Source organism: Phalaenopsis equestris, unplaced genomic scaffold (genome assembly GCF_001263595.1).
Source record: "Phalaenopsis equestris unplaced genomic scaffold, ASM126359v1 Scaffold000002, whole genome shotgun sequence".
Lineage (NCBI taxonomy): Eukaryota > Viridiplantae > Streptophyta > Magnoliopsida > Asparagales > Orchidaceae > Phalaenopsis > Phalaenopsis equestris.
The window spans coordinates 76,249,433-76,256,319 of NW_018164444.1; positions in this window are offsets into that span (position 1 = coordinate 76,249,433).

A 6,887-nucleotide genomic window follows, 5' to 3' on the forward strand; every position below is an offset into this window, starting at 1 on the left:
GTTAACTTATCGAACGAAATTAACGAGCCGAACACGAGCTGTTCGAGAACAACGAGCTATTTTGACAGCCCTAGCTCTATGAATTAATAAGTCAATTCCGATTTCATTCCTTAGCTCATTAGTTTGTGAGCTAATTCATTTTAAGAAAATAATGGAATAAAATATATTCAAAATATGTTAAATTTTTAAATATTTTAAATTATTAAAATATTTTTAAAATAATATTTTATATTAAAATTTTTTTATTATTTATAATAAATAATTTGAATTAATATTTTTTTCACTTTTTCATAATAAATAAGCTGGCTTCTAAGATTGCTCGAACTTTAAAATTAAGCTTGGATTTGAGTTCAGATCGATTAATTAATTAAACTCCATTTTAAGATGGGATGATTCAAGTTTGACTTATTTACACGCCTAGTTAAGACTCCTCAGTTCTTGTCAAGGAGAGAAAAAGTTTGATTTTTCTTAATTATACAGCATAAATTCTTAGAATACTTTTAAAAGGCAGAATTTTATTAGATAATGAAGTGTTGTCTGATTTTATATCATCTATGAATATTATCAAGAAAATTTACATGAATACATATGATTTAATTCCTATGTATGTATGTTTTTGTGCGTAAAATTCTTTTTAGGGCATATGGTCTCATATCATTCGTGAGCACGAATAACCCGGTAAAAGATTTTGTATCACAAAAAAGAGGCTAGAGAAAAAGGGGGATGGACAAGATTCATTTGAAGGGATCTTGAACAACTCCTTAGAGGTTGCCTGAGCTATAAGAAAACAAAGAGGTTTCCTTTTTCTCACTCCTCTTTTAATTGGGGGGGGTGGGGGGCGTCCTAATTTAGTCAACGTAGTACATATCTGTATCTACATGATGTCATCCTGTAGCATGTTGATGGAAAGATTGTGATATTGATGATATGTATTGACGGCTAATACCATATATTGTCTATATGAAAGTCATCCATGGTATTTGGGTGAAGGGATTGAGTCTCCTTAACGGTCATGATGGCTTTCTCAAATTGCTACCTAAGTTTAGGTTGGCTAGCTTTTTTCAACTGAAGACGGTGAGAATTATCGGATCGGCTGCTTCGGCAAGTGGGCTTCATTCAGCCACTTCGGTAGATGGGCTTGATTTAACTACTTCAGCAGGTGGCCTCTACTCAGCCACTTTGACATGTGAACTTAATTCAAACACTTCGACAGTTGGACCCAATTTAGCTACTTCGACAAGTGGCTCATTTCAACCACTTTGACAGGTGGGCTATAGATTCAACTACTTCGATAGGTAGGCTCGATTCAACAGGTGGGCTCCATTTAGCGAGATATTTTTTTGTGAAAAATCCTCATATCCCGTATTTGCATATACATTTAGTTTTCCGTCCTTTTATTTTTTTATTGGATCCCCACAATAAGAATGAGAGATTGAAAATTATTATCATTTTTTACCACTTTAAGAATTTAAAATTTATGACTAAAGCTAAGTGAGAAAGGTTTTTTAAAAGTCATAAGATGTTAAAGTTAACACTAATTGTTCTTATTTTGGCTAATGTAAGAAAAGCTTCTTTGATTTGGATTAGCTAAAAATTTTATGTCCATCCACTAAATTCTCATATTAGCTATTGATAATTATGGATAATTACTCTTTACTCGCTTCCATGACATAGAAATATTAGAGTCTCATATCATGGTTAAGTCCCATAAACCTTACAAAGGCTCCAAAAATTCCCCATTCTCCTATGTGATTACAATCTCCTAATAACAAGATTCCTATTCTACTAAAAAGTTATTAGTTAACCTAATTATTCTTCTAGTCTTCTTCCCACAATCTTAGTTTATAATTGATTTGAATATTTTAAATACCAACAAAAAAATAAACTAAGCATTGAAGGTTAACAAATCAACATGTCATCATTTACTATGAATTCTAGATTGATTGAATAAACACTTTATAATATCAATTCAAAAAAGAATGATATTTAGTCCTTATGCATTTGCAAGAAAAATACAAGAGAATACATTAATAATAACACAAGGTTTATAAAAAATAATAGAAAGAAAGAATAATCTGATTGATACTCTGTTCACTCAAAGTCAATCCTCCTTCTATAATGTGTTTCTCCCCTTTAACTCTCTCAAAAAAATGTAAAATCCACTCTCTCGCACACTCTAAGTTGTGTACTAGCCTCTCTAGCATCTTCAACTCATATGTTGGAGATCATACAAAGTGCATAACCACCCTATTTTGGTGGAGATCACTAAGGCATTAAGGATGTAGTGTTGAGGTTTTATCGATGAGTGCAACAACGATGGGTCTGAGCATTACATTTTATGACTTATGATCTTCATTTTAAGGCATCGAGCGTTGCTTCTACATGCATTGAGGCTTTGCTCTCTATGTGCTAGAGAACTAGCTTATGGCATCGTAGTATAACACTCTCAGAATTTTAGATGAAAAATTATTGCTTCAAGTGTCGAGGCACCCCATTTGTGGTGCATCAGCACTATCCTTCTAGCACCAGGACATTTCTTAGAGGCGTTGGGGCTCCACTAACCAAATCTTACTTAGCTTTATCTCTTTTAATTTCTAAATTTATTCATGTATACTACACATATACACAAAATATACCCAATAAAATTTATAAATATGACACAAGAAGTTTAGGAAAAATATTCTAAACTAGTACATTTCACATATATCAATGGGAGGCAAACGGCGACGACATGCAACTATCAATGGTGGGTGGAAATTGCACTAGGCAGTGAGCAGTTGTTGACAACAACAGTGAACAAGAGAAGGTGAGTGGCGGTGGCAATAGTGATTTTAAGCAGCAAACAACTGTAGAAGGCAAAAAATGATGGACAATGACGATAGAGTAGACGGTTGTCGACGATGGGTGATGATGACTTGCAGGCGATTGCTAACGATGACAGTTGGGTTGACCGTTGATACTTAACATAAAGCTGCATATTTGAAATTTGCCCAAATTTGTCAAATTCCAAATACATAGAAAATGAACTAAGGAGTAAATTCCAAATGCATTATTATTTTACACTATATTTTTATTTCTTTTGACCAAATATCTGAAATCTTAAAACTCCTAAAAAAGTATAGTACATCACTTTTGTAGCTGACCAAATAGCCCTTAGGTAAGAAAAAAGTTAATAAAAATTGTTAAGAATAATGTTCAAAAAATGAGAAAACTTGAGTCTTATCTTGAGCAGACTTTGTTTGGTGATGAGCTGATAAACTTAAGAAAAAAGTTATACTAAATGGAAAAGATCAATCAGGGGCTAAGAGGAATAAGAGGGGATTTTGAGGTAGGATGGGTGTATCACTGAAGTAGATTAGCCTCTAGAGTTTAGATCTAGGAATATGGTTGAGGGCGCTAATAGAGAATGGTTTGGTGGTGTGGAGGGAGGAAGGATAACCTTAGAAGAAAAGACAGTGATACTTTTAACTAACAAAGGGATTTTATGTGGACACTTGGCATTGCAAATTTTATTGCAACCATGTTTTTGAACTAGTGAAGGATGCTCTTTAACATGATTTGTGGATCACATATGTACGCTTAAAAAAAGGAGCCAAAATTAAAGCAGGGTACATGATATCGATCATATTAGGTGATGATGGTTATAACCATTTAGGCATATATAGACTTCATAATTAGGTGACAAAATCTCACAAACATAATAAAAGGTTTATCAATTGTGAGAGTGTCTATGACAAGTGGTATGCCAACTTTTCTACTAACATTAATATAGCAAAGGAATTACAATGCAAGAGAGGTAGATTAGTCATTTTGACCCATAAAGGGATAAGATAACTTTTTTAAAGGGTCTAAAGTTGGAAGACTACTTCTACAAAATAAAGGTTTGTTAAAGTTGGATAATGGGACTCCCATCTTGATCATATTGAAATGTTCTATGAAGTAGAATATAAGGAGAAAAAATCCTACAATTATGAGAGAAGCAATAAGTTACATTTGATGGTCTATATTTTTTTCTAATATCCAACAAAGCATTATAGGAAGGCCTTTTTCAATGTGAATACTCGACTATGAGAGTTCCAATTCTTTGGAGCACTCCCCAAGTTTATCTCGAGAAAAAGTTATAGACTCCTCTTGTCATTAGACATATTTGTGTTTTAAATCCTTAGAGTATGGAATTTAAGAGGTGAGAACCCTTTTGAGTTAAGACCAAAAGAAGAGATCAAGGGTGGGAAGTTGTCTTGAAAAGAAGGACCCAACTTTAGGATATCATAGGGAAATGAGGGAAGTAATATAAAAAGTTAGGGAATTATGGAGGAGAAGGTAGAAGATATACATAAGTGAGAAGAAAAGGAGGTGGAGTTGAGGTTACTAATCTGTAAAAAATTAAGGAGGAGGAAAGTAAGGACATATTAAAAGGGTTTTGCAGAAAAAATGGTTCCCTCTGGACAGACCAGAGAAGCAAACAATTAAGATGAGCCAAAGTGTCTTTATGGTTTAACTTTAATGATATGGTATATCATCGTTACAAAAGCACAAGTAGGAGCATTCTATGACGAGCTAAAAAAAAGAGTTTTTTTTTTTTTTTTTTTTTTGTGGAAGTGAAGCTATCACTAGAATCCAAAGATATATAATTAGATGTTACCAAGAAACTTCAATTAAGCACAATTTTACCTATATTTATAATACTTAACTACACAACTATATAAATGTGATACTAATTTAATAAAAATAAATGTTTAAAATGCAATGGTGTTAAAAAGTCTAAGTTATTATGAGTGAGATGATTATAAGCATAGTTATATGAGTTTGAACATATATCCAAATAATAATGTTATAATAAACTAAATAAATTTATATTATATGTAAGAGCATGCATCTTTGATTAGTTGATGCATAAATTTTTTTAAAGTTTTTCATAAATGATAAGAATATGGATTGTACTCACAAGAAAATAATATAATATAAGTGATAAGATAAATAAATATGTACAATACTTAAATCTATGTTGTACATGACACACAATTGCTATTTGAATTTATGTCTAGCCCATTATGGTTTTAAGATTCTTGCTAGAGTTTTCTAAATAGAACCACGCTCAATGACTCCATGGATAAGCAGAGAAATTTTCTTACATTATTCTCACTCACAAGCAATAGAGCCCACGTTGTCATTTTAGGTAAATGTAACTCAACTCTTCTACTTCAAAGTGAGATGCTCGTTGCTTCAACCACTTTCTGCTTACTAGGTTGTAATTTTCTTATTACAAGCTTAATAATTAGTTACTCCTAACATAACCCATTAAGTATTAAAGACACTCTTCTCATTACCAAATCAAATCTCTCTTGTACTTTAGAGATGAGGATATCATCTACAACTAATATTTATGTAATCCCTTAACCATGAATAGGGGCAATCAAATCAATTACAAAGCCGAAGATATTGAGTACAAATCATTTTATACTTCATTTAGTTAAAAAAAAAAACAATTTTAAACTACAATTATAGTTTGTTTCAATAGCTTTAAGTAATTTGAGATCTTAGATATATATCAAAATTTATACTATCTAAGTTGATAGTACAAGAAAGGAGACACGGGAAAATAAACAAAAATGACATAATTAATTTTTATTAAAAACTATGATTTTGTTCATTTTATGTTTTATTTATTTTTTATTTTTAGAAGGTTGAATGCCATTCAAATGTCTCATTTCAATATAGTATATATTGCTTTAAATTGTAACTTTTGGAATTCTATAATACCCTTCTAAATCAAAGATAAAGATTTAATGATAATAGCTTGGTAGAATCAGAAACTACTTTTTAAATAGTAGTATACATATTTTTCTCATATTTAAAAATTTAATGTTATAGGAAAAAAAAAAAGAAAAGCAACTCATCCAAGAAATTTCAATGTAAAACTTGTTGAAATGATATTTTCACGCTTTCTAAAACTTTAAATTTAAATAATATGAGAAAAGAATAAATCTATTTCTAATAATTTTAGGAGAGTGATATTTAAATTTGAGAGGTATCATTAAAGTTTTTTTTTTAATTATTTTCATATTAACCTATTTAACTAAAGTTATAAAAAAAATATATTACTTATATGTTATTATGTTGAGTCCAATTGTGTCCATGAATTGCCATCTTAGAAACCTCAATTTCGCTACTCAAGCTTGAAATTGAGTTTGTTTGGGGATCCCGAACTCGTTCCTCCCACATTTTTTTCTCGCACATAACACCTAGACAACGTACCTGCAATGCTCTAGCCCTAAGACCAACAGCACTAATGCACGACACGGAAGATGGTGTTGCCGCACCTAGTTTTAGAACTTGAGAAAACGGTACTAGAACACCGGGATACATTACCCATTGGAACTCCGCGGCGCCTCGACATTTGTAACTAATTTTGGACACTTATTTCTTTAGTGTGTGTGTGTGTGTGTTTTTTTTTTTCTAATTGGAATATGTTAGATTTTGGGGGCAAAAAAGACTGGAGTGTTCTAGAATGTTCTAAAGTGTGAAAAAGTGTGTGGTGTAATTTATAAGATTCTTATTTTTTTATAATGGATTTCTTATAGATTTGAATTTTTTCCCTTCCTCAATTTTTCCAAATTAAATCTTGTGTTTTTTTTTCTTGTGATTTTCTTATTTTATACATTTTTTATCAAAAGTTTATTTCAGATCTTTGGAATTAATTTCTATAATTTACATCTCCCAACATTATACAGTGAAATTTATGGTGTAATACTTCACATAAAATCAAAATTTTTAATCTTATTTATTTCATTAAGATTACAAATCTATTCATTTTATAAAATTTTCAGTAAAAAAAAACAAAACATATGAAATAAATAGGGGTGTAAACGAGCCGAAAACGAGCCGAG